This window comes from Heptranchias perlo, chromosome X (genome assembly GCF_035084215.1).
Source record: "Heptranchias perlo isolate sHepPer1 chromosome X, sHepPer1.hap1, whole genome shotgun sequence".
In the NCBI taxonomy this organism is placed as follows: domain Eukaryota; kingdom Metazoa; phylum Chordata; class Chondrichthyes; order Hexanchiformes; family Hexanchidae; genus Heptranchias; species Heptranchias perlo.
This window is the reverse complement of record NC_090370.1, coordinates 1,125,526-1,153,122: the sequence shown is the minus strand read 5'-3', so window position 1 is coordinate 1,153,122 and position 27,597 is coordinate 1,125,526. Positions and strand designations below refer to the sequence as shown.

The 27,597-nt window shown below is 58.0% G+C and overlaps 1 pseudogene; it reads left to right on the top strand.

Annotated features, from left to right (window-relative positions):
* Window positions 1-27,583, top strand: LOC137306926 (neurexophilin-2-like; annotated as a pseudogene).
* Window positions 27,584-27,597: the final 14 nt, after the last annotated feature.

The following is a 27,597-nucleotide window of genomic DNA, read 5'->3' as shown; positions in this document are numbered from 1 at the left end:
GGGCGGGGAGCCGGAGCTCAGTCTCTCTGCTCCGCTGGATGAAGAGGGCGAGGGTCCGCCAGCAGCCCAGCCAGAGCCAGCAGACACTCCCCCTCTCCCCCCTCTCCCCCTCCAACCCCCTCACCCCCTCCTCTCCTCTCCCCCGGGCCAGGGATAAACAGGCAGGTCTCGGCATGAAGCAAAGAATTCGCCTCCCTCTGATTCTCCTCCACTGTCTCCTGCACCCGGTGAGTGAGACTTCACTAAAACTTTACTGATCCGGAGATTGGGAGTGTGTTTAATGTCAGGGATTGGAGAGGGAGGGAAAGAGGCAGAGAGAGAGACAGGGAGAGAGAGAGGGAAAGAGGCAGAGAGAGAGAGAGAGGGAAAGAGGCAGAGAGAGAGAGAGAGGGAAAGAGGCAGAGAGAGAGAGAGAGGGAAAGAGGCAGAGAGGGAAAGAGGCAGAGAGAGAGAGAGGGAAAGAGGGAGAGAGAGAGAGAGGGAAAGAGGGAGAGGGAAAGAGGCAGAGAGGGAGAGGGAAAGAGGCAGAGAGAGAGAGAGGGAAAGAGGCAGAGAGAGAGAGGGAAAGAGGCAGAGAGAGAGAGAGGGAAAGAGGCAGAGAGAGAGGGAAAGAGGCAGAGAGAGAGGGAAAGAGGCAGAGAGAGAGGGAAAGAGACAGGGAAAGAGACAGGGAAAGAGGCAGAGAGAGAGACAGGGAAAGAGGCAGAGAAAGAGGCAGAGAGAGAGAGAGAGGGAAAGAGGCAGAGAGAGAGAAAGAGGCAGAGAGAGAGAGAGACAGGGAAAGAGGCAGAAAGAGAGAGGGAAAGAGGCAGAGAGAGAGCGAGACAGGGAAAGAGAGCGAGACAGGGAAAGAGAGCGAGACAGGGAAAGAGAGCGAGACAGGGAAAGAGGCAGAGACACAGGGAAAGAGGCAGAGAGAGAGAGAAAGAGAGACAGGGAAAGAGGCAAAGAGAGAGAAAGAGGCAGAGAGAGAGAGAGACAGGGAAAGAGGCAGAAAGAGAGAGGGAAAGAGGCAGAGAGAGAGCGAGACAGGGAAAGAGAGCGAGACAGGGAAAGAGAGCGAGACAGGGAAAGAGAGCGAGACAGGGAAAGAGGCAGAGACACAGGGAAAGAGGCAGAGAGAGAGAGAAAGAGAGACAGGGAAAGAGGCAAAGAGAGAGAAAGAGAGACAGGGAAAGAGAGAGAGACACACGCAGGGAAAGAGAGATAGAGAGACACATGAAAGAGGCAGAGAGAGAGAGAAAGAGGCAGGAAAGAAAGAGAGACACACAAGGAAGGAGGCAGAGAGAAAGAGGCAGGCAAGAAAGAGACACAAGGAGGGAGACCGAGAGAGAAAGAGGCAGAGAGAGAGAGGGAGAAAGAGACAGGAAAGAAAGAGAGGGAGACCGAGAGAGGGGAGAGGCAGAGAGGAAAGAAAGAAAGAGAGGGAGAGAGAAATAGAGAGAGACACACACACGGAGGCAGAGAGAGAAAGAGAGGCTGAGAATGAGAGGGAGAAAGAAACGGGGAGAGAGAGCGAGATTAAATGGAATCAGGGAATCGAGGGATCAGGAACAGAATAGATCGTGTTAGAGATTGAAGATCTGAGGGAGATGGACAGAATGTGTTAGAGACTGAAGGACAGAGAGAGATGGATAGAGTGTGTTAGAGATTGAAGAACTGAGAGAGATGGATAGAGTGTGTTAGAGATTGAAGAACTGAGAGAGATGGACAGAGTGTGTTAGAGATTGAAGAACTGAGAGAGATGGACAGAGACTGTGACAGATTGAAGAAAGGGAGAATCACGAGGGGTTTTGATAGAGTCGATGGGGAGAAACTGTCTCTCACTGGCAGGAGGGTCGGTAACCGGAGGACACAGATTTAAGATAATTGGCAAAAGAACCAGAGGGGGGAGATGAGGAGAATGTTTTTTACGCAGCGAGTTGTTCTGATCTGGAACGCGCTGCCTGAAAGGGCGGTGGGAGCAGATTCAATAATAACTTTCAAAAGGGAATTGGATAAATACTCGAAGGGGGAAAAAATGCAGGGCTACGGGGAAAGAGCAGGGGGGTGGGGGAAGAGTGAGATAGCTAGAGTGAGACTAATTGGAGAGCTCTTTCAAAGGGCCGGCACAGACACGATGGGCCGAATGGCCTCTTTCTGTACAGTGAGATTCTATCATTCTATGAAATGAACAGTGTGTTAGACTTTAAAGAAAGAGAGCGATGGACAGAATGTATTATTGATCGAAGGAAAGGAGAGATGGACAGAGTGCGTTAGAGATTGGAGAGAGAGATGGACAGAGTGCGTTAGAGATTGGAGAGAGAGATGGACAGAGTGCTTTAGAGATTGGAGAGAGAGATGGACAGAGTGCTTTAGAGATTGGAGAGAGAGATGGACAGTGTGCGTTAGAGATTGGAGAGAGAGATGGACAGAGTGCATTAGAGATTGGAGAGAGAGATGGACAGAGTGTGTTCGAGATTGGAGAGAGAGATGGACAGAGTGCGTTCGAGATTGGAGAGAGAGATGGACAGAGTGCGTTCGAGATTGGAGAGAGAGATGGACAGAGTGTGTTCGAGATTGGAGAGAGAGATGGACAGAGTGTGTTCGAGATTGGAGAGAGAGATGGACAGAGTGTGTTCGAGATTGGAGAGAGAGATGGACAGAGTGTGTTCGAGATTGGAGAGAGAGATGGACAGAGTGTGTTCGAGATTGGAGAGAGAGATGGACAGAGTGTGTTCGAGATTGGAGAGAGAGATGGACAGAGTGTGTTCGAGATTGGAGAGAGAGATGGACAGAGTGTGTGAGAGACTGAAAGAAAAAGCCAGTGTTGAGACACAGTTGGGTGTGATTGAACAGTGGAGACAAGAACAGATTGAGAAGGAATAAAGAGGGAGAGTGATGGGAGAAAGAGAGAACGAACGGAGAGAGAGAAGGAACGGAGAGCAGTAGAAAGTGAAGAATAGAGAGAGAGAGAGAGAGAGATAGATAGAAAAGGAATGAAAAGCAGCGAGAGTGGAGAGAGCGAGAGAAAGAAGGAATGGAGAGCAAGAGAGGGAGGAGGAACGGAGAGTGAAGGAACGGAGAGGGGGAGGAGGAACGGAGAGGGGGAGGAGGAACAGAGAGGGGGAGGATGAACGGAGAGGGGGAGGATGAACAGAGTGAAGGAACGGAGAGGGGGAGGAGGAACAGAGAGGGGGAGGATGAACGGAGAGGGGGAGGATGAACAGAGTGAAGGAACGGAGAGGGGGAGGAGGAACAGAGTGAAGGAACGGAGAGGGGGAGGATGAACGGAGAGGGGGAGGATGAACAGAGAGGGGGAGGATGAACGGAGAGGGGGAGGATGAACAGAGTGAAGGAACGGAGAGGGGGAGGAGGAACAGAGAGGGGGAGGAGGAACAGAGAGGGGGAGGAGGAACAGAGAGGGGGAGGAGGAACAGAGAGGGGGAGGAGGAACAGAGAGGGGGAGGATGAACGGAGAGGGGGGAGGAGGAACAGAGTGAAGGAACGGAGAGGGGGAGGAGGAACAGAGTGAAGGAACGGAGAGGGGGAGGAGGAACAGAGTGAAGGAACGGAGAGGGGGAGGATGAACAGAGAGGGGGAGGATGAACGGAGAGGGGGAGGATGAACAGAGTGAAGGAACGGAGAGGGGGAGGAGGAACAGAGTGAAGGAACGGAGAGGGGGAGGAGGAACAGAGTGAAGGAACGGAGAGGGGGAGGATGAACAGAGAGGGGGAGGATGAACGGAGAGGGGGAGGATGAACGGAGAGGGGGAGGATGAACAGAGTGAAGGAACGGAGAGGGGGAGGAGGAACGGAGTGAAGGAACGGAGAGGGGGAGGAGGAACAGAGAGGGGGAGGATGAACAGAGTGAAGGAACGGAGAGGGGGGGAGGACGAACGGAGAGGGGGGGAGGAGGAACGGAGGGGGGGGAGGACGAACGGAGAGGAGGAACGGAGAGGGGGGGAGGAGGAACGGAGAGGGGGGGAGGAGGAACGGAGAGGGGGGGAGGAGGAACGGAGGGGGGGGAGGAGGAACGGAGAGGGGGAGGAGGAACGGAGAGGGGGAGGATGAACGGAGAGGGGGGGAGGATGAACGGAGAGGGGGGAGGAGGAACGGAGAGGGGGGGGAGGAGGAACGGAGAGGGGGGGAGGAGGAACGGAGAGGGGGGGAGGAGGAACGGAGAGGGGGGGGAGGAGGAACGGAGAGGGGGGGAGGAGGAACGGAGAGGGGGGGAGGACACGGATGAACGGAGAGTGAGAGGGGAAATAAAAGAGGGGGAAATTATGAAACAGAGAGAGAGAGAGAGAAGTGAACGAGAACAGAACGGAAAGGTGGGAGAGTGGGAACGGGGGGGGGAGGTGAGAGATGTGTCCAGGTCTGCCACCATCGCTGGTCCAAGACGGCAGGGGGTCCCAGCACGCCAAGACGTGAAGTGCAACCAGTTACCATAGCAACAATACAGCGAGCAATTAAAGCCTTTCACCCTCAGAAGGCTGGGTTAAGTGGGCGACACTGTCCTGGGGGCTGATAACGGTCGACACAGCCCCACAATCAGAGGATATTTTATTATGGGTGATTATCCTAATTTAATTCCTGGTTATTGAGCAGCTAATTCATGTCCATTAATCCCGGGCAGGATTGCAGTGAGAAGAAGCTGCTCTCGGTCGCACCGAGCTCTGATTCAGACCCCGTCCCCGCGGAGATGCTGCGTCCGGTTCTGGGCTCCGCACCTCAGGGGGAGGATAAGTCGGCCTTGGAGGGGGTGCGGAGCCGGGGGGGGTGTGGGCGGTTGCTATAAGGGGCTCACGCACAGGGTAGATGGCGTTAAATGCCGGCCTTCCCAGCGACGCCCGCGTCCCCAGAGTGAACGTTGCAGGAGAAAGGGAATTAGATAAAGGTTTGGAGTAAGGGAGATAGCACCGGCCCTGGAGCGATGGGCCGAATGGCCTTGCCCTTTGCAATGATTCCTTACATTCCTTACATTTTTTTTAAAAAACGGGTTTGGAATAAAACCACCCTGGCGTTTGACCCCCACAGATTGATGGGGGGCGGGGGGGCGGGCGGGGTGCCGCTGTGTCGACTCGTGGGTGATGCTTCCCGTTGTCGAATAGTGTGGTGCTGTCCGTCTCGGGTTGGAAGAGTGGGCGTTCAGCCCGTTGCAGTGGGGGGCGGCGGGGCGGCGGGCGGCGCTGAGCGCTTCCTGGCGGCTGTGACAGTATAACTCAATTCCACAAGTCAGCAGACCGCTTGGAGATTTCAGACTCTGCCCATCGGAGTGCGGCGGGAGGTGGTGGGGGGGGGGGTTTTGGGGGTGTGTGCGTCTGAGGGGGGCCGTGAGCTGCCGAGGGGAGCGTTAGGCGCCCGTGCATTGCGGTGGACGGTGCAGTTCCTCCATACGTGATGTCCGCATCAAGGGGAGTCCGATGGAGTTTACAGCCCAGGTTTCAGCCGCTAAATGTCAAGGGAGAGAGAACTCCCATTTACCCGGCCCCCCCCACCTCGGGACCTCGGGACGTCCCAAACCGCTCTTCAGCCGATGAAGTACATTTTTTTTTTCGAAGTGCGGTCACTCTTGTAATGTAGGAAACGCGACAGACAGTTTGCGCACAGCAAGATCCCACAAACAGGGATGTGATAAATGACACAGATAATCTGGGTTTTTTTTTTAGTGATGTTGGTCGAGGGACAAATATCGGCCCCCAGGACACCGGGGGAGAACTTCCACCCCCCCCCCCCCACCTCCCCGCTCCTCTTCGAAATAGTGGCCGTGGGATCTTTTACGTCCACCCGAGAGGGGGCAGACGGGGCCTCGGTTTAACGTCTCATCCGAAAGACGGCACCTCCGACAGTGCGGCGCTCCCTCAGTACTGACCCTCCGACAGTGCGGCGCTCCCTCAGTACTGACCCTCCGACAGTGCGGCGCTCCCTCAGTACTGACCCTCCGACAGTGCGGCGCTCCCTCAGTACCGACCCTCCGACGGCGCGGCGCTCCCTCAGTACCGACCCTCCGACGGCGCGGCGCTCCCTCAGTACCGACCCTCCGACGGCGCGGCGCTCCCTCAGTACCGACCCTCCGACGGCGCGGCGCTCCCTCAGTACTGACCCTCCGACGGCGCGGCGCTCCCTCAGTACTGACCCTCCGACGGCGCGGCGCTCCCTCAGTACTGACCCTCCGACGGTGCGGCGCTCCCTCAGTACTGACCCTCCGACGGTGCGGCGCTCCCTCAGTACTGACCTCCGACGGTGCGGCGCTCCCTCAGTACTGACCCTCCGACAGTGCGGCGCTCCCTCAGTATGACCCTCCGACAGTGCGGCGCTCCCTCAGTACTGGCACCAGGAGTGTCGGCCCGGATTATGGGAGCTCTTCATTCAGTCCACTTTGGTTCCCAGGGAGCACCGCACTGTCGGAGGGGCAGTACTGAGGGAGCGCCGCACTGTCGGAGGGTCAGTACTGAGGGAGCGCCGGAGAAGAGCAGGGGGGAGTTCTCCCCGGTGTCCTGGGGCCGATATTTATCCCTCAACCAAAAAAAAAAACAGATCGCCCGATCGTTCGTCTGACCGCGGCTCGCGGGATCTCGCTGTGCGCAAAATGGCCGCCGCGTCTGCCGAGGTAACGGGACCCACCGCCCGTTGCCGGTGAAGACGCGCGTCGCGATGTTGCCGGGGCTGCGAGCAATTGCGACACGTGCGCGCGTGCGTTTTTTTTTTATTTGATGCTCGTAATCTCGGTTCAGTCTGTTCCGATGTGGTTCTCGTAGCTTCTGCCTGCTCGCAGTTGTCGCAGCTTCCAGAAGCTTCCAACGACAGACGTCCTTGCTACCGGCTGTTATTTTAATGAATGCCATTAATTTGTAGCGAGGGGATTTAACAAAAAAAAACACACACACACACACACACACACACGGAACTGCGTTTCGAACCCGTGCAGGTGTGAAATGATTGCATTTTTCGGTAGAAAGAATGAGGAGAGGCAATATAAACTAAATGGTACAATTTAAAAGGGAGTACAGGGACAGAGAGACCTGGGAGTGTATGTACACAGGACCTGGGGGTGAGGGGGGCTTGTATGCACACAAGACCTGGGGGGACGTATGCACACAAATCTTTGAAGGTGGCAGGACAAGTTGAGAAGGCAATTTTGGAAAGAGAAAGCACGCAGGATCCTCGGCTTTATAAACAGAGGGAAGGAAGTTAAATCCTTAAAAAAGGCTGTTTCAGGGATAAATATTGTGTCCGATTCTGGGCACCGCACTTTAGGGAGGATGTCCAGGCCCTCGGAGAGGGTGCAGGAGGAGATTTGCCAGAACGGTACCGGGGATGAGGGACTTCAGTTACTCGGAGAGACTGGAGAAGCTGGGATTGTTCTCCTTAGAGCAGAGAAGGTTAAGGGGGAGATTTAATAGAGGTGATCAAAATTACGAGGGGTTTTGATCGAGTCGATGGGAGAAACTGTTTCCAACTGGCAGGAGGGTCGGTAACCAGAGGACACAGATTTAAGATAATCGGGGAAAGAACCAGAGGGGGGGGGAGAATGTTTTTTTTACGCAGCGAGTTGTTCTGATCTGGAATGCGCTGCCTGAACGGGCGGTGGGAGCAGATTCAATAATAAAGTGCATTGCTCGTCCTGAAGTATGCACTTAGTCTCACAGCTCTTGCTCATGAATTCTTTGAAACCAGCTGCTTGGAATTGGTGAGGGGGAACAGACTCCCAGGGTGATGTACCTGAAACACAGACCATCGTTTAAACGACTGAAACACAGACCATCGTTTAAACGTCACCTTCAGCGTTAATTATCGAAACTCTCGCTGATAAACATTGTCCTGCTTCTCGATCAAGGTCAGAAATTTCAGCGTTCGGACAAATGCAGATTAGTTTTCTGCTTTTGACAGTCAAACGCTCCCAGGGGCAGGTACGGGGTTAGATACAGAGTAAAGCTCCCTCTACACTGTCCCATCAAACACTCCCAGGGGTAGGTACGGGGTTAGATACAGAGTAAAGCTCCCTCTACACTGTCCCATCAAACACTCCCAGGGCAGGTACAGGGTTAGATACAGAGTAAAGCTCCCTCTACACTGTCCCATCAAACACTCCCAGGGCAGGTACAGGGTTAGATACAGAGTAAAGCTCCCTCTACACTGTCCCATCAAACACTCCCAGGGCAGGTACAAGGGTTAGATACAGAGTAAAGCTCCCTCTACACTGTCCCATCAAACACTCCCAGGGTCAGGTACAGGGTTAGATACAGAGTGAAGCTCCCTCTACACTGTCCCATCAAACACTCCCAGTGTCAGGTACAGGGTTAGATACAGAGTAAAGCTCCCTCTACACTGTCCCGTCAAACACACCCAGGGCAGGTACAGGGTTAGATACAGAGTAAAGCTCCCTCTACACTGTCCCATCAAACACTCCCAGGGCAGGTACAGGGTTAGATACAGAGTAAAGCTCCCTCTACACTGTCCCATCAAACACTCCCAGGGCAGGTACAGGGTTAGATACAGAGTAAAGCTCCCTCCACACTGTCCCGTCAAACACTCCCAGGGGCAGGTACAGGGTTAGATACAGAGTAAAGCTCCCTCTACACTGTCCCATCAAACACTCCCAGGGTCAGGTACAGGGTTAGATACAGAGTAAAGCTCCCTCTACACTGTCCCATCAAACACTCCCAGGGCAGGTACAGGGTTAGATACAGAGTAAAGCTCCCTCTACACTGTCCCATCAAACACTCCCAGGGGCAGGTACGCACAGGTTAAGCCTCCCTTAATGTGTGCGTCTGTGTCTGTGTGCGGCCTGTGCCTGTGCCTGTGTCTGTGCGTCTGCGTCTGCGCGCCTGTCTCTGTGTGTGTCTGTGTCTGTGTGAGGTCTGCGTCTCTGTCTGCCCGCCTCTCTGTGTGTGTGTGTGTGTGTGTGTGTGTGTGTGTGTGTGTGTGTGCGGTCTGCGTCTCTGTCTGCGTCTGCGCGCCTGTCTGTGTGTGTGTCTGCGTCTGTTGTGCGCAGGGGCCGTTATGTGAAGGTGTTAAAAGGACTGCATCAGGCGTGCTGTGCCTGGGGTGTTATTAACAGGGGAACTGAGAGTCTCGTAATTAGTGCCTGTTACATTCAGGATTATCACCAGCTCCGAGCTCTGCGGAATTTCCATAATTTACCACAAACAGGCTCCCTCCATAACTCGAAAAGCAGTTGAAAATTTTCGGACTCGAAATCTCAAAGACCGAATACAATCAGGAATAAGAACAAACTCCCATTTATACCCGGGGGCCTCTCACTGGCTCGGGACGTCCCAAAGCATGTCTCACGGTCAACAAAGTGCTTTCATTTTTCTTGAAGCGCGGCCTCTGTTGTGATGTGGGGACACGCGGCGGCCAATTTGCGCACAGCAAGATCCCACAAACAGCGATGTGATAAATGACCAGATAACCTGTGTTTTTTTTTTAAAGTGATGTTGGTAAAATATCGGCCCCCAGGGCACCCGGGGAGAACTCCCCCTCCCCCTCCCCCCCCCCCCCCCCACCCCCCGCCCCTCCCCCCCCCGCCCTGCTCTTCTTCGAAATAGTGGCCGTGGGATCTTTTTAACTAGAATTGGCGGCTGGAAGCTCGATTTAACGTTGCCCTCCCCACAACAACTCCTTACTCCCAATCATCGTTGTCCAAAACTCTGCTTGCTCCCCCGCACCCAGTCCCGTTCCCGAGGCGGAGAGGTTGAGGGAGGGAATTCCAGAGCTTCGGGGCCCGGGCAGCTGAAGGCGCGGCCGCCGATGGTGGGAGCGATGGAAATCGGGGGGGATGGACAAGAGGCCGGAATTGGAGGAGCGCAGAGATCTGGGGGGGGGTCGTAGGGGCTGGAGGAGGTCACAGAGATAGGGAGGGGAGGAGAGAGCGAGGAGGCCATGGAGGGGATTTGAAGACGAGGATGAGAATTTTTAAAATCGAGGCGTTCGCCAGACCGTTGAGACGATGCAGGTCGGCGAGCACAGGGGGTGAAGGGCGAACGGGACTCGGTGCGAGTTAGGATACGGGGGGCAGCAGAGTTTGGGATGAGCTTGGAGGGTGGAAAGATGGGAGGCGTCCTCCGTCTCCTCCTCTCGCCCTCTCCTCCCCTCCTTCTGTGACAAGGTTCGATGATTAAGCACTGTGCACAGTTCTGGTCTCCATATACCTTGGTTAGACCACACTTGGAGCACTGTGCACAGTTCTGGTCTCCATATACCTTGGTTAGACCACACTTGGAGCACTGTGCACAGTTCTGGTCTCCATATACCTTGGTTAGACCACATTTGGAGCACTGTGCACAGTTCTGGTCTCCATATACCTTGGTTAGACCACACTTGGAGCACTGTGCACAGTTCTGGTCTCCATATACCTTGGTTAGACCACACTCGGAGCACTGTGCACAGTTCTGGTCTCCATATACCTTGGTTAGACCACACTTGGAGCACTGTGCACAGTTCTGGTCTCCATATACTTGGGTTAGACCACACTTGGAGCACTGTGCACAGTTCTGGTCTCCGTATACCTTGGTTAGACCACACTTGGAGCACTGTGCACAGTTCTGGTCTCCGTATACTTGGGTTAGACCACACTTGGAGCACTGTGCACAGTTCTGGTCTCCATATAGCTGGGTTAGACCACACTTGGAGCACTGTGAACAGTTCTGGTCTCCATATACCTGGGTTAGACCACACTTGGAGCACTGTGCGCAGTTCTGGTCTCCTTGTACCTTGGTTAGACCACACTTGGAGCACTGTGCACAGTTCTGGTCTCCATATACTTGGGTTAGACCACACTTGGAGCACTGTGCACAGTTCTGGTCTCCATGTACCTTGGTTAGACCACACTTGGAGCACTGTGCACAGTTCTGATCTCCATATACTTGGGTTAGACCACACTTGGAGCACTGTGCACAGTTCTGATCTCCAGATACCCTGGTTAGACCACACTTGGAGCACTGTGCACAGTTCTGGTCTCCATATCCCTTGGTTAGACCACACTTGGAACACTGTGCACAGTTCTGGTCTCCATATCCCTTGGTTAGACCACACTTGGAGCTCTGTGCACAGTTCTGGTCTCCGTATACCTTGGTTAGACCACACTTGGAGCTCTGTGCACAGTTCTGGTCTCCGTATACCTTGGTTAGACCACACTTGGAGCACTGTGCACAGTTCTGGTCTCCATATACCTTGGTTAGACCACACTTGGAGCACTGTGCACAGGAGAGCATTGGGATGGTCGAGTCCGGAGGGGACAGGGGGCACGGACGAGGGGTCTCAGCGGCGGATGGTCTGAGGCAGGGTGGGGGTGGAGACGGGGAACGGAAGCTGAGGGCACATTTTTATTTTCTTCCCTTTCTCTCTCTCTCTCTCTCTCTCTCCCCCCTCATCCTTTTACTCTCCTTTTCCCCTGACGCAATGTGTCAGTGAATCATGCATTTTACTGCAGGGGGAGATACTCGTACAGCCGGTTTGAAATACCATAAGATTCTGACAGCGTGTTGGAAGCTAATTCATTTAAATGATCCAGGAGTTGGAGGGAATCTAAGATAATGGAAAGCTTAATAAAGCAGCCAGTGAGTTAGCAGGCGATAATCTCTCTGCACAATAAGCTCCCGTCCCGCCTAAGGGCAATAATTATTCAGATGGAACTCTCGAGGGCACCGAGGGACAGGACTGGCTGCTTCACTTCCCCCTCTCCTGATATCTTTCTCCCTGTCAAGCGACTTTGCCAATTTATGCCTCGTTTTCTAGATTTGGGATTCATCGATCGGGAGGCGGAGGTGGGACGCGTTCGATGGAAAAGCACAAGTTTGCTGCCTGGGGGTCTCGGCAGCCGCCCTCTTGCTCCCCTTCCCCCCTCCTCCCCGCCGACCGCAACCTCCCCTCGAGACCTGGGCTCCAATCGAGGCGAAGCAGAGATCTCTCGGCTGTTGGCAATGGTGGGGATCCGAGTGTCCAGGCCCTCTCACCGTCTCGGGACGTCCCGTAGTGCTTTCCGGCCAATGGTGCAGTTCTTCAAATTCGGTCACTTCAATCCCGCCCGAAAGCTCTCCTCCACTCCGTCTCTCTCCCCCTCCTCCACTCCGTCTCTCCCCCTCCTCCACTCCGTCTCTCCCCCTCCTCCACTCCGTCTCTCCCCCTCCTCCCTCGTCTCTCCCCCTCCTCCACTCCGTCTCTCCCCCTCCTCCACTCCGTCTCTCCCCCTCCTCCACTCCGTCTCTCCCCCTCCTCCACTCCGTCTCTCCCCCTCCTCCGTCTCTCTCTCTCATCTCCCCCTCCTCCACTCCGTCTCTCCCCCTCCTCCACTCCGGTCTCTCCCCCTCCTCCACTCCGTCTCTCCCCGCTCCTCCGATCCCTCTCTCTCCCCCTCCTCCGTCTCTCTCTCCCCCTCCTCCACTCCGTCTCTCCCCCTCCTCCACTCCGTCTCTCCCCCTCCTCCACTCCGTCTCTCCCCCTCCTCCACTCCGTCTCTCCCCCTCCTCCACTCCGTCTCTCCCCCTCCTCCACTCCGTCTCTCCCCCTCCTCCACTCCGTCTCTCCCCCTCCTCCACTCCGTCTCTCCCCCTCCTCCACTCCGTCTCTCCCCCTCCTCCGTCTCTCTCTCTCTCTCTCCCCCTCCTCCACTCCGTCTCTCCCCCTCCTCCACTCCGTCTCTCCCCCCTCCTCCACTCCGTCTCTCCCCCTCCTCCATCCCTCTCTCTCCCCCTCCTCCGTCTCTCTCTCCCCCTCCTCCACTCCGTCTCTCCCCTCCTCCTCCACTCCGTCTCTCCCCCTCCTCCACTCCGTCTCTCCCCCTCCTCCACTCCGTCTCTCCCCCTCCTCCACTCCGTCTCTCCCCCTCCTCCACTCCGTCTCTCCCCCTCCTCCACTCCGTCTCTCCCCTCCTCCGTCCCTCTCTCTCCCCCCTCCTCCGTCTCTCTCTCTCTCCCCCCTCCTCCGTCTCTCTCTCTCTCCCCCTCCTCCGTCCTCTCTCTCGCCCCCTCCTCCGTCTCTCTCTCGCCCCCCTCCTCCGTCTCTCTCTCTCTCTCCCCTCCTCCGTCTCTCTCTCGCCCCCTCCTCCGTCTCTCTCTCGCCCCCTCCTCCGTCTCTCTCTCTCCCCCTCCTCCGTCTCTCTCTCTCCCCCTCCTCCGTCTCTCTCTCTCCCCCTCCTCCGTCTCTCTCTCTCCCCCCTCCTCCGTCTCTCTCTCTCCCCCTCCTCCGTCTCTCTCTCTCTCCCCTCCTCCGTCCTCTCTCTTCTCCCCCTCCTCCGTCTCTCTCTCTCCCCCTCCTCCGTCTCTCTCTCTCCCCCTCCTCCGTCTCTCTCTCTCCCCCCTCCTCCGTCTCTCTCTCTCCCCCTCCTCCGTCTCTCTCTCTCCCCCTCCTCCGTCTCTCTCTCTCCCCTCCTCCGTCTCTCTCTCTCCCCCTCCTCCGTCTCTCTCTCTCTCCCCTCCTCCGTCTCTCTCTCTCCCCCTCCTCCGTCTCTCTCTCTCCCCCTCCTCCGTCTCTCTCTCTCCCCCTCCTCCGTCTCTCTCTCTCCCCCTCCTCCGTCTCTCTCTCTCCCCCTCCTCCGTCTCTCTCTCTCCCCCTCCTCCGTCTCCTCTCTCCCCTCCTCCGTCTCTCTCTCCCCCTCCTCCGTCTCTCTCTCTCCCCCTCCTCCGTCTCTCTCTCTCCCCCTCCTCCGTCTCTCTCTCTCCCCCTCCTCCGTCTCTCTCTCTCTCCCCTCCTCCGTCTCTCTCTCTCTCTCCCCCTCCTCCGTCTCTCTCTCTCCCCCTCCTCCGTCTCTCTCTCTCCCCCTCCTCCGTCTCTCTCTCTCCCCCTCCTCCACTCCCTCTCTCTCTCCCCCTCCTCCACTCCCCTCTCTCTCTCCCCCTCCTCCATCTCTCTCTCTCTCTCTCCCCCTCCTCCATCTCTCTCTCTCTCTCTCCCCTCCTCCGTCTCTCTCTCTCTCCCCCTCCTCCGTCTCTCTCTCTCCCCCTCCTCCGTCTCTCTCTCTCCCCCTCCTCCACTCTCCTCTCTCTCTCCCCTCCTCCACTCCCTCTCTCTCTCCCCCTCCTCCATCTCTCTCTCTCTCTCTCCCCCTCCTCCATCTCTCTCTCTCTCTCTCCCCCTCCTCCATCTCTCTCTCTCCCCCTCCTCCATCTCTCTCTCTCTCTCCCCCTCCTCCATCTCTCTCTCTCTCTCCCCCCTCCTCCATCTCTCTCTCTCTCTCTCCCTCCCCCCTCCTCCATCTCTCTCTCTCTCTCCCCTCCTCCATCTCTCTCTCTCTCTCCCCCTCCTCCCGTCTCTCTCTCTCTCTCCCCCTCCCCCCAGTCTCTCTCTCCCCCTCCCCCCGTCTCTCTCTCCCCCTCCCCCCGTCTCTCTCTCCCCCTCCCCCCGTCTCTCTCTCCCCTCCCCCCGTCTCTCTCTCCCCCTCCCCCCGTCTCTCTCTCCCCCTCCCCCCGTCTCTCTCTCCCCCCTCCCCCCCGTCTCTCTCTCCCCCTCCCCCCCGTCTCTCTCTCCCCCTCCCCCCCGTCTCTCTCTCTCCCCCTCCCCCCCGTCTCTCTCTCCCCCTCCCCCCCGTCTCTCTCTCCCCCTCCCCCCCGTCTCTCTCTCCCCCTCCCCCCGTCTCTCTCTCCCCCTCCCCCCCGTCTCTCTCTCCCCCTCCCCCCGTCTGTCTCTCCCCCTCCCCCCCCGTCTCTCTCTCCCCCCTCCCCCCCGTCTCTCTCTCCCCCTCCCCCCCCGTCTCTCTCTCCCCCTCCCCCCCGTCTCTCTCTCCCCCTCCCCCCCGTCTCTCTCTCCCCCTCCCCCCCGTCTCTCTCTCCCCTCCCCCCCCGTCTCTCTCTCCCCCTCCCCCCGTCTCTCTCTCCCCCTCCCCCCCGTCTCTCTCTCCCCCTCCCCCCCGTCTCTCTCTCCCCCTCCCCCCCGTCTCTCTCTCCCCCTCCCCCCCGTCTCTCTCTCCCCCTCCCCCCCCGTCTCTCTCTCCCCCTCCCTCCCGTCTCTCTCTCCCCCTCCCTCCCGTCTCTCTCTCCCCCTCCCTCCCGTCTCTCTCTCCCCTCCCTCCCGTCTCTCTCTCTCTCCACCTCCTCCCTGTGACAAGATTCTATGATTGAGCACTGTGCACAGTTCTGGTCTCCATATACCTTGGTTAGACCCACACTGGGAGCACTGTGCACAGTTCTGGTCTCCATATAATTTGGTTAGACCACACTCGGAGCACTGTGCACAGTTCTGGTCTCCGTATACCTTGGTTAGACCACACTCGGAGCACTGTGCACAGTTCTGGTCTCCATATACCTTGGTTAGACCACACTCGGAGCACTGTGCACAGTTCTGGTCTCCATATCCCTTGGTTAGACCACACTCGGAGCACTGTGCACAGTTCTGGTCTCCATATACCTTGGTTAGACCACACTCGGAGCACTGTGCACAGTTCTGGTCTCCATATCCCTTGGTTAGACCACACTCGGAGCACTGTGCACAGTTCTGGTCTCCATATACCTTGGTTGGACCACACTTGGAGCACTGTGCACAGTTCTGGTCTCCATATACCTTGGTTAGACCACACTCGGAGCACTGTGCACAGTTCTGGTCTCCATACACCTTGGTTAGACCACACTTGGAGCACTGTGCACAGTTCTGGTCTCCATATACCTTGGTTGGACCACACTCGGAGCACTGTGCACAGTTCTGGTCTCCATATACCTTGGTTAGACCACACTCGGAGCACTGTGCACAGTTCTGGTCTCCGTATCCCTTGGTTAGACCACACTCGGAGCACTGTGCACAGTTCTGGTCTCCGTATCCCTTGGTTAGACCACACTTGGAGCATTGTGCACAGTTCTGGTCTCCGTATACCTTGGTTAGACCACACTTGGAGCACTGTGCACAGTTCTGGTCTCCGTATACTTTGGTTAGACCACACTTGGAGCACTGTGCACAGTTCTGGTCTCCATATACCTTGGTTAGACCACACTCGGAGCACTGTGCACAGTTCTGGTCTCCATATCCCTTGGTTAGACCACACTTGGAGCACTGTGCACAGTTCTGGTCTCCATATACCTTGGTTAGACCACACTTGGAGCACTGTGCACAGTTCTGGTCTCCATATTATAAAAAGGATATAGAGGCACTGGAGAAGGTGCAATAAAAGATTCACAAGGTGATGCCAGAACTGAGAGGTTATAACTATCAGGAAAGGCTGAACAGGCTGGGGCTCTTTTCTCTAGAAAAGAGAAGACTGAGTGGTGACCTGATAGAGGTGTTTAAAATTATGAAGGGGTTCGATAGGGTAGACGTAGAGAAGATGTTTCCACTTGTGTGGGGGAGACCAGAACTAGGGGGCCACAAATATAAGATAGTCACTAATAAATCCAATAGGGAATTCAGGAGAAACTTCTTTACCCAGAGAGTGGTGAGAATGTGGAACTCGCTCCCACATGGAGTGGTTGAGGTGAATAGCGGAGATGGATTTAAGGGGAAGCCGGATAAGGCTGAATTGCCTCCTCCTGTTCCTGTGTAACAGGCTCGAGGGGCTGAATGGGCCTCCTCCTGTTCCTGTGTAACAGGCTCGAGGGGCTGAATGGCCTCCTCCTGTTCCTGTGTAACAGGCTCGAGAGGCTGAATGGCCTCCTCCTGTTCCTGTGTAACAGGCTCGAGGGGGGCTGAATGGCCTCCTCCTGTTCCTGTGTAACAGGCTCGAGGGGGGCTGAATGGGCCTCCTCCTGTTCCTGTGTAACAGGCTCGAGGGGCTGAACGGCCTCCTCCTGTTCCTGTGTAACAGGCTCGAGGGGCTGAATGGCCTCCTCCTGTTCCTGTGTAACAGGCTCGAGGGGCTGAACGGCCTCCTCCTGTTCCTGTGTAACAGGCTCGAGGGGCTGAATGGCCTCCTCCTGTTCCCTCGACCCTTTTACACAGGAACAGGAGGAGGCCATTCAGCCCCCGATTCAATCAGATCATGGCCGATCTGCATCTTAACCCCATTTACCTGCCTTTGCTCCGTGTCCCTCGATACCCAACAAAAAATCTATCGATCTCAGTCTTCAAAGCACTGTTGTCATGTCAGGAAACGCGGCAGCCAATTTGCGCACAGCAAGATCCCACAAACAGCAAAAGGTATGAATGAACAGTTAATGTTCTTTTTTGGTGATGTTGGTTGAGGGATAAATATCGGCCCCCAGGACACCGGGGAGAACTCCCCACCCCTGCTCTTCTTCGAAATAGTGGCCGTGGGATCTGTTACACCCCACCCGAGAGGGGCAGACGGGGCCTCGGTTTAACGTCTCATCCGAAAGACGGCACTCCGACAGTGCGGCGCTCCCTCAGTACCGACCCTCCGACAGTGCGGCGCTCCCTCAGTACCGACCCTCCGACAGTGCGGCGCTCCCTCAGTACCGACCCTCCGACAGTGCGGCGCTCCCTCAGTACCGACCCTCCGACAGTGCAGCGCTCCCTCAGTACCGACCCTCCGACAGTGCAGCGCTCCCTCGGTACTGACCCTCCGACAGTGCGGCGCTCCCTCAGTACCGCCCTCCTCCGACAGTGCGGCGCTCCCTCAGTACCGACCCTCCGACAGTGCGGCGCTCCCTCAGTACCGACCCTCCGACAGTGCGGCGCTCCCTCAGTACCGACCCTCCGACAGTGCGGCGCTCCCTCAGTACAGACCCTCCGACAGTGCGGCGCTCCCTCAGTACCGACCCTCCGACAGTGCGGCGCTCCCTCAGTACCGACCCCTCCGACAGTGCGGCGCTCCCTCAGTACCGACCCTCCGACAGTGCGGCGCTCCCTCAGTACCCGACCCTCCGACAGTGCGGCGCTCCCTCAGTACCGACCCTCCGACAGTGCGGCGCTCTCCCTCAGTACTGACCCTCCGACAGTGTGGCGCTCCCTCAGTACTGAGCCTCCGACAGTGTGGCGCTCCCTCAGTACCGACCCTCCGACAGTGCGGCGCTCCCTCAGTACCGACCCTCCGACAGTGCGGCGCTCCCTCAGTACCGACCCTCTGACAGTGTGGCGCTCCCTCAGTACTGACCCTCCGACAGTGCGGCGCTCCCTCAGTACTGACCCTCCCACAGTGTGGCGCTCCCTCAGTACTGACCCTCCGACAGTGCGGCGCTCCCTCAGTACTGACCCTCCCACAGTGTGGCGCTCCCTCAGTACTGACCCTCCGACAGTGCGGCGCTCCCTCAGTACTGACCCTCCGACAGTGTGGCGCTCCCTCAGTACTGCACCGGGAGTGTCGGCCTGGATTATGGGGCTCTAGTCCCTGGAGTGGGGGCTCGAACCCACGACCTTCCGACGGAGACCGAGCGAGAGAGACCGACGGAGACCGAGCGAGGGAGGCGGGCGGGGACCGAGCGAGGGAGGCGGGCGGGGACCGAGGGAGGGAGGGGGATGGGGACCGAGCGAGGGAGGGGGACGGGGGACCGAGCGAGGGAGGGGGGACGGGGGACCGAGCGAGGGAGGGGGACGGGGACCGAGCGAGGGAGGGGGACGGGGACCGAGCGAGGGAGGGGGGACGGGGACCGAGCGAGGGAGGGGGACGGTGACCGAGCGAGGGAGGCGGAGGGGGACGGGGACCGAGCGAGGGAGGGGGAACGGGGACCGAGCGAGGGGAGGGGGGGACGGGGACCGAGCGAGGGAGGGGGGACTGGGCTGAGCTGTGATTCCCAGCGAGGGACAGTTTATTATTTCACTCGAGGAGAGGGATGTGCCCGGGAGAGTGGGACTCAGAGACTCGGCACGGTCACCTCCGCACCGACTCGACAGAGTGTCGGAGCCTGGCGGGGGGGGGGGGGTCCAGGGGTACCTGGGAGGTGGGGGGGGTCCCAGGAACGGAACGAGGTCCAGTGAGTGGTCAGCCCAGCTGGGAGTGGCTCCTCCTTTCCCTTTCCTCCCTCCTCTGTCTCTCTCTCTTCTTCCCTCCTTGCCCTCCCTCCTTTCTTTTCTCTCTCTCTTTCCTCCTTCCCTCCTTGCGCACGGCTGCTCTCTCTCTCTCTCTCTTTTTCCTTCTTCCTCCCTTCCCCCCCTTCCTCCCTTCCCCTCCTTCCCCCCTTCCCTCAGTCTCTCTCTCTTCCCCCTCCTTCCCTCCCTCCTTTTTTTTCTCCCTCCCTCCTTTTTTTTCTCTCCCTCCCTCCTTTTTTTCTCCCTCCCTTCCTCCCTTCCTTCTCTCTCTCTCTCTCATCCCCCCTTCTCCCTTCCCCTCCTCCTTCCCTTCTCCCTCCCCCTCTCCATCCCTCCCTCCCCCTCTCCATCCCTCCCTCCCCCTCTCCATCCCTCCCACCCCCTCTCCATCCCTCCCTCCCCCTCTCCATCCCTCCCTCCCCCTCTCCATCCCTCCCTCCCCCTCATCCATCCCTCCCTCCCCCTCTCCATCCCTCCTCCCCTCTCCCATCCCTCCTCCCCCTCTCCATCCCTCCCTCCCCTCTCCATCCCCTCTTCCTTTCCTTCCTTCTTTACCTTCCCTTCCACCTTTTTTCTCTCTCTCTCCCTCCCTCCCCCCTCCCTCCCTCCCTCCCTCCCTCCCTTCCTCTCTCCCTTCCTTCTCTCTCCCCTTCCTTCTCTCTCTCCTTCCTTCTCTCTCTCCTTCCTTCTCTCACTCCTTCCTTCTCTCTCTCCTTCCTTCTCTCTCTCCTTCCTTCTCTCTTTCCCCTCCCTTCCTTCTCTCTCTCCTCTCTCTTCCCCCTCCCTCCCTCCCTCCCTCCCACCCTCCCTCCTCCCTCCCTCCCTCCCTCCTCCCTCCTTCCTTCTCTCTCTCCCTTCCTTCTCTCTCTCCTCTCTCTTCCCCCTTCCTCCCCCTTCCTAACCTTCACTCCCTCTTCCTTCCTTAACTCCCTCTTCCTTCCTTAACTCCCTCCCTCCCTCCCTCCTCGCTCCCTCCCTCCCTTCCTTCTCTCTCCCTCCCTCCCTTCCTTCTCTCTCTCCTCTCTTCTTCCCCCTCCCTCCCTCCCTTCCTTCTCTCTCTCCTCTCTCTTCCCCCTCCCTCCCTCCCTTCCTTCTCTCTCTCCTCTCTCTTCCCCCTCCCTCCCTCCTTCCTTCTCTCTCTCCTCTCTCTTCCCCCTCCCTCCCTCCCTTCTCTCTCTCCTCTCCCTTCCCCCTCCCTCCCTTCCTTCTCTCTCCTTCTCTCTCTTCGCCCTCTCTCCTTCTCTCTTCCTCTCCCTCCCTCCCTTCTCGCCCTCCCTCCCTTCTCGCCCTCCCTCCCTTCTCGCCCTCCCCTCCCTCCTTCTCGCCCTCCCTCCCTCCCTTCCCCTCCTCCCTTCCCCTCCCTCCCTTCCCCTCCCTCCCTCCCCCTCCCTCCCTCCCCCTCCCTCCCTTCCCCTCCCTCCCTCCCTCCCCCTCCCTCCTCCCTCCCTTCCCCTCCCTCCTCCCTCCCCCTCCCCCTCCCTCCCTCCCTCCCTCCCCCTCCCTCCCTCCCTCCCCCTCCCTCCCTCCCTCCCCCTCCCTCCCTCCTCCCTCCCCCTCCCTCCCTCCCTCCCCACCCTCCCTCCTCCCCTCCCTCCGTCCTTCCCCTCCCCCCCCTCCCCTCCCCCTACCACTCCCCCCTCCCTTCCCCTCCCCCTCCCTCCCCCTCCCTCCCTTCCCCTCCCCCTCCCTTCCCCTTCCTCTTCCTCCCTCCCCTCCCTCCTTCCTTCCTCCCTCCCTCCCTCCCTCCCTCCCTTCCTTCTCTCTCTCCTTCTCCTCTTCCCCCTCCCTTCCTTCTCTCTCTTCCCCCTCCCTCCCTTCCTTCTCTCTCTTCCCCCTCCCTCCCTTCCTTCTCTCTCTTCCCCCTCCCTCCCTTCCTTCTCTCTCTTCCCTCTCTCTTCCCCCTCCCTCCCTTCCTTCTCTCTCTTCCCCTCCCTCCCTTCCTTCTCTCTCTTCCCCCTCCCTCCCTTCCTTCTCTCTCTTCCCCCTCCCTCCCTCCCTCCCTCCCTCTCTCTTCCCCCTCCCTCCCTCCCCCTCCCTTCCCTCCCTCCCTCCCCCTCCCTCTCTTCCCCCTCCCTCCCTTCCCCCTCCCTCCCTTCCCTCTCCCTCCCTTCCCTCTCTCTCTCTCCTTCTCTCTCTTCCCCCCTCCCTCTCTCTCCTTCTCTCTCTTCCCCCTCCCTCCCTTCCTTCTCTCTCTTCCCCCTCCCTCCCTTCCTTCTCTCTCTTCCCCCTCCCTCCCTCCTTTCCTTCCCTCCCTTCCTTCTCTCTCTTCCCCCTCCCTCTCTCTCTCTCTTCCCCCTCCCTCTCTCTCTCTCTTCCCCCTCCCTCTCTCTCTCTCTTCCCCCTCCCTCTCTCTCTCTCTTCCCCCTCCCTCTCTCTCTCTCTTCCCCCTCCCTCTCTCTCTCTCTTCCCCCTCCCTCCCTCCCTTCCTTCTCTCTCTCTCCCCTCCCTCCCTCCCTTCCTTCTCTCTCTCTCCCCTCCCTCCCTCCCTTCCTTCTCTCCTCTCTCCCCCTCCCTCCCTTCCTTCTCTCTCTCTCCCCTCCCTCCCTCCCTCCCTCCCTCCCTCCCTCCCTCCCTCCCTCCCTCCCTCCCTCCCTCCCTCCCTCCCTTCCTTCTCTCTCTCCTTCCTCTCTCTTTGCCCCTCCCTCCCTCCCTTCCTTCTCTCTCTCCTTCTCTCTCTTGCCCCTCCCTCCCTCCCTCCCTTCCTTCCCTCTCCTTCCCTCCCTCCTTCTCTCTCTTCCCCCTCCCTCTCTCTCCTTCTCTCTCTCCCCTCCCTCCCTCCCTTCCTTCTCTCTCTCTCCCCTCCCTCCCTCCCTTCCTTCTCTCTCTCTCCCCTCCCCTCCCTCCCTCCCTCCCTCCCTCCTTCTCTCTCTTGCCCCTCCCTCCCTCCTTCCTTCTCTCTCTCCTTCTCTCTCTTGCCCCTCCCTCCCTCCCTCCCTTCCTTCCCTCTCCTTCCCTCCCTCCTTCTCTCTCTTCCCCCTCCCTCTCTCCTCCTTCTCTCTCTTCCCCCTCCCTCCCTTCCTTCTCTCTCTTTCCCCCTCCCTCCCTCCTTTCCTTCCCTCCCTTCCTTCTCTTCTCTTCCCCCTCCCTCTCTCTCCTCTCTTCCCCCTCCCTCTCTCTCTCTCTTCCCCCTCCCTCTCTCTCTCTTCCCCCTCCCTCTCTCTCTCTCTTCCCCCTCCCTCTCTCTCTCTCTTCCCCCTCCCTCTCTCTCTCTCTTCCCCCTCCCTCTCTCTCTCTCTTCCCCCTCCCTCTCTCTCTTCCCCCTCCCTCCCTCCCTTCCTTCTCTCTCTCTCCCCTCCCTCCCTCCCTCCCTTCCTTCTCTCTCTCTCCCCTCCCTCCCTCCCTCCCTCCTCTCTCTCTCTCCCCTCCCTCCCCTCCCTCCCTCCTCTCTCTCTCCCCTCCCTCCCTCCCTCCCTCCTCTCTCTCTCTCCCCTCCCTCCCTCCCTCCCTCCTCTCTCTCTCCCCTCCCTCCCTCCCTCCCTCCTCTCTCTCCTTCTCTCTCTCCTTCTCTCTCTTGCCCCTCCCTCCCTCCCTTCCTTCTCTCTCTCTTGCCCCTCCCTCCCTCCCTCCCTTCCTTCCCTCTCCTTCCCTCCCTCCTTCCTTCCCTCTCCTTCCCTCTCTTCCCCCTCCCTCCCTTCCTTCCCTCTCTTCCCCCTCCCTCCCTTCCTTCCCTCTCTTCCCCCTCCCTCCCTTCCTTCCCTCTCTCCTTCTCTCTCTTCCCCCTCTCTCCCTCCCTTCCTTCTCTCCCTCCTTCTCTCTCTTTCCACCCCCCCTCCCTTCCTTCTCTCCCTCCCTTCTAGTTTGCATCGAGCTGCTGCATGACAAATCTCTTCTGGGTAAATGAGTTTGAGCAGTGGACCATACACCTCCCTCAGACACTGAATGATGAGCCCAGTCAGTCTCCTCAGTCATGAGACGAGCCCCGTCTGTGTGGAGAGTCCATTAAACCGCAGATATCTCCTGACGGAACCAGACAGGGCACATTCATTAACTCTTTCACCACCAGATCGGGTTAGATACAGAGTAAAGCTCCCTCTACACTGTCCCATCAAACACTCCCTGGGCAGGTACAGGGTTAGATACAGAGTAAAGCTCCCTCTACACTGTCCCATCAAACACTCCCAGGGCAGGTACAGGGTTAGATACAGAGTAAAGCTCCCTCTACACTGTTCCGTCAAACACTCCCAGGGCAGGTACAGGGTTAGATACAGAGTAAAGCTCCCTCTACACTGTCCCATCAAACACTCCCAGGGTCAGGTACAGGGTTAGATACAGAGTAAAGCTCCCTCTACACTGTCCCATCAAACACTCCCAGGGCAGGTACAGGGTTAGATACAGAGTAAAGCTCCCTCTACACTGTCCCATCAAACACTCCCAGGGTCAGGTACAGGGTTAGATACAGAGTAAAGCTCCCTCTACACTGTCCCATCAAACACTCCCAGGGTCAGGTACAGGGTTAGATACAGAGTAAAGCTCCCTCTACACTGTCCCATCAGACACTCCCAGGGCAGGTACAGGGTTAGACACAGAGTAAAGCTCCCTCTACACTGTCCCGTCAAACACTCCCAGGGCAGGTACAGGGTTAGATACAGAGTAAAGCTCCCTCTACACTGTCCCATCAAACACTCCCAGGGTCAGGTACAGGGTTAGATACAGAGTAAAGCTCCCTCTACACTGTCCCATCAAACACTCCCAGGGCAGGTACAGGGTTAGATACAGAGTAAAGCTCCCTCTACACTGTCCCATCAAACACTCCCAGGGTCAGGTACAGGGTTAGATACAGAGTAAAGCTCCCTCTACACTGTCCCATCAAACACTCCCAGGGTCAGGTACAGGGTTAGATACAGAGTAAAGCTCCCTCTACACTGTCCCATCAGACACTCCCAGGGCAGGTACAGGGTTAGACACAGAGTAAAGCTCCCTCTACACTGTCCCGTCAAACACTCCCAGGGCAGGTACAGGGTTAGATACAGAGTAAAGCTCCCTCTACACTGTCCCATCAAACACTCCCAGGGCAGGTACAGGGTTAGATACAGAGTAAAGCTCCCTCTACACTGTCCTATCAAACACTCCCAGGGCAGGTACAGGGTTAGATACAGAGTAAAGCTCCCTCTACACTGTCCCGTCAAACACTCCCAGGGCAGGTACAGGGTTAGATACAGAGTAAAGCTCCCTCTACACTGTCCCATCAAACACTCCCAGGGCAGGTACAGGGTTAGATACAGAGTAAAGCTCCCTCTACACTGTCCCATCAAACACTCCCAGGGTCAGGTACAGGGTTAGATACAGAGTAAAGCTCCCTCTACACTGTCCCATCAAACACTCCCAGGGCAGGTACAGGGTTAGATACAGAGTAAAGCTCCCTCTACACTGTCCCATCAAACACTCCCAGGGTCAGGTACAGGGTTAGATACAGAGTAAAGCTCCCTCTACACTGTCCCATCAGACACTCCCAGAGCAGGTACAGGGTTAGATACAGAGTAAAGCTCCCTCTACACTGTCCCATCAAACACTCCCAGGGCAGGTACAGGGTTAGATACAGAGTAAAGCTCCCTCTACACTGTCCCATCAAACACTCCCAGGGCAGGTACAGGGTTAGATACAGAGTGAAGCTCCCTCTACACTGTCCCATCAAACACTCCCAGGGCAGGTACAGGGTTAGACACAGAGTAAAGCTCCCTCTACACTGTCCCATCAAACACTCCCAGGGCAGGTACAGGGTTAGATACAGAATAAAGCTCCCTCTACACTGTCCCATCAAACACTCCCAGGGCAGGTACAGGGTTAGACACAGAGTAAAGCTCCCTCTACACTGTCCCGTCAAACACTCCCAGGGCAGGTACAGGGTTAGATACAGAGTAAAGCTCCCTCTACACTGTCCCATCAAACACTCCCAGGGCAGGTACAGGGTTAGATACAGAGTAAAGCTCCCTCTACACTGTCCTATCAAACACTCCCAGGGCAGGTACAGGGTTAGATACAGAGTAAAGCTCCCTCTACACTGTCCCGTCAAACACTCCCAGGGCAGGTACAGGGTTAGATACAGAGTAAAGCTCCCTCTACACTGTCCCGTCAAACACTCCCAGGGCAGGAACAGGGTGAGATACAGAGTAAAGCTCCCTCTACACTGTCCCATCAAACACTCCCAGGGTCAGGTACAGGGTCAGATACAGAGTAAAGCTCCCTCTACACTGTCCCATCAAACACTCCCAGGGCAGGTACAGGGTTAGATACAGAGTAAAGCTCCCTCTACACTGTCCCATCAAACACTCCCAGGGTCAGGTACAGGGTCAGATACAGAGTAAAGCTCCCTCTACACTGTCCCATCAAACACTCCCAGGGCAGGTACAGGGTTAGATACAGAGTAAAGCTCCCTCTACACTGTCCCATCAAACACTCCCAGGGTCAGGTACAGGGTCAGATACAGAGTAAAGCTCCCTCTACACTGTCCCATCAAAACACTCCCAGGGCAGGTACAGATAATTTTAAATTAGAGGTATTGGGAGAACCAGGTGTTTGTGTACTGAGGGAGCGCCGCACTGTCGGAGGGTCGGTACTGAGGGAGCGCCTCACTGTCGGAGGGTCGGTACTGAGGGAGCGCCGCACTGTCGGAGGGTCGGTACTGAGGGAGCGCCGCACTGTCGGAGGGTCGGTACTGAGGGAGCGCCGCACTGTCGGAGGGTCGGTACTGAGGGAGCGCCGCACTGTCGGAGGGTCGGTACTGAGGGAGCGCCGCACTGTCGGAGGGTCGGTACTGAGGGAGCGCCGCACTGTCGGAGGGTCGGTACTGAGGGAGCGCCGCACTGTCGGAGGGTCGGTACTGAGGGAGCGCCGCACTGTCGGAGGGTCGGTACTGAGGGAGCGCCGCACTGTCGGAGGGTCGGTACTGAGGGAGCGCCGCACTGTCGGAGGGTCGGTACTGAGGGAGCGCCGCACTGTCGGAGGGTCGGTACTGAGGGAGCGCCGCACTGTCGGAGGGTCGGTACTGAGGGAGCGCCGCACTGTCGGAGGGTCGGTACTGAGGGAGCGCCGCACTGTCGGAGGGTCGGTACTGAGGGAGCGCCGCACTGTCGGAGGGTCGGTACTGAGGGAGCGCCGCACTGTCGGAGGGTCGGTACTGAGGGAGCGCCGCACTGTCGGAGGGTCGGTACTGAGGGAGAGCGCCGCACTGTCGGAGGGTCGGTACTGAGGGAGCGCCGCACTGTGGGAGGGTCGGTACTGAGGGAGCGCCGCACTGTCGGAGGGTCCGTACTGAGGGAGCGCCGCACTGTCGGAGGTGCCGTCTTTCGGATGAGACGTTAAGCCGAGGCCCCGTCTGCCCCTCTCGGGTGGGTGTAAAAGATCCCACGGCCACTATTTCGGAGAAGAGCAGGGGGGGGTGAGTTCTCCCCGGTGTCCTGGGGCCGATATTTATCCCTCAACCAACATCACTTGAAAAAAAACTGATGATCTGGGTCATTTACCACGTCGCTGTTTGTGGGATCTTGCTGTGCGCAAATCGGCTGCCGCGTTTCCCAAATCACAACAGGTGACCGCACTTCAAAAAAAAGTACTTCATTGGTTGGCGAGTGGCCTGTCTTTCTGTCTGCCTGTGTCTGTCTGCCTGTGTCTGTCTGCCTGTGTCTGTCTGCCTGTCCGTCCGTCCTTGTTGACTCCTGCCTCTTATTTGTCGAAATTGACAGGTCGTATCCACCGAAGACCATGTGACCAGGAGCGTTCGGTTCTTGAATTTCCTCACCAGCGTGAATAACCTCGGCTACGGTGAGGACCAGGCTCTGCCCTTCAGCCCCCTCCGCCTGTTTGTCCAGGAGCCCCCCGGTCTCGCGGCCCGCCCGCTGACCGGTGGGAGTGGCCGGCCAACCGGAGCCAGTTGACGCGGGCTGCCGGCCGCTCCCCGCCGGAAGCCCCCGCTCAAAGCTGGGAAGAGCAAGAAGATCTTCGGCTGGGGCGACTTCTACATCAACGTCAAGACGGTCAAGTTCAGCCTCCTGGTGACCGGTAAGATCGTGGACCACGTCAACGGTACTTTCAGCGTCTACTTCCGGCACAACTCGTCCAGCCTGGGCAACGTCTCGGTCAGCATCGTGCCCCCCACCAGGCTGGTGGCGTTCAACCTGGTGCAGCAGACTGCCCTGGAGGCCAGGGGCTCCCAGATGTTCAACTGCCACGTGGAGTACGAAAAGACACAACCATGCCAAAAAGAACCGACCTTGCCTCTACGACCCGTCTCAGACCTGCTTCACCGAGCACACCCAGAACCACGCGGCCTGGCTGTGCGCCAAACCCTTCAAGGTCATCTGCATCTTCCTCATTTTCTACAGCACGGACTACAAACTGGTGCAGAAGGTGTGCCCAGATTACAACTTCCACAGCGACCTCCCCTACTTCGGTTGACGGCCGCCGTCGGCCGAGACGGCGGCAACACCTCCCCCTCCCTCCCTCCCTCCCACGCCTGCCCGCCCCCTCGCTCCCCTTTCTCCGCGGGAGGGGGGGCGGTTGGGGGGAGGAGACGGAGATCCCAAGGATGGCGATGAATGTCCCGCTGGCTTTACCCATCCGTCTGATCCTTGAGGAAGAAGCTTATTGAGGAGGGGGACGGGTTGGGGGTGCGAGGGGAGTGGGAGGGGACGGGTTGGGAGTGGGAGGGGACGGGTTGGGAGTGGGAGGGGACGGAGTGGGAGGGGAGGGGAGGGGCAAGAAAGGAAACAATGGACGCGCGACATCAATGGACGCGCGACATCAATGGACGCGCGACAACAACGGCCGAGTCCAA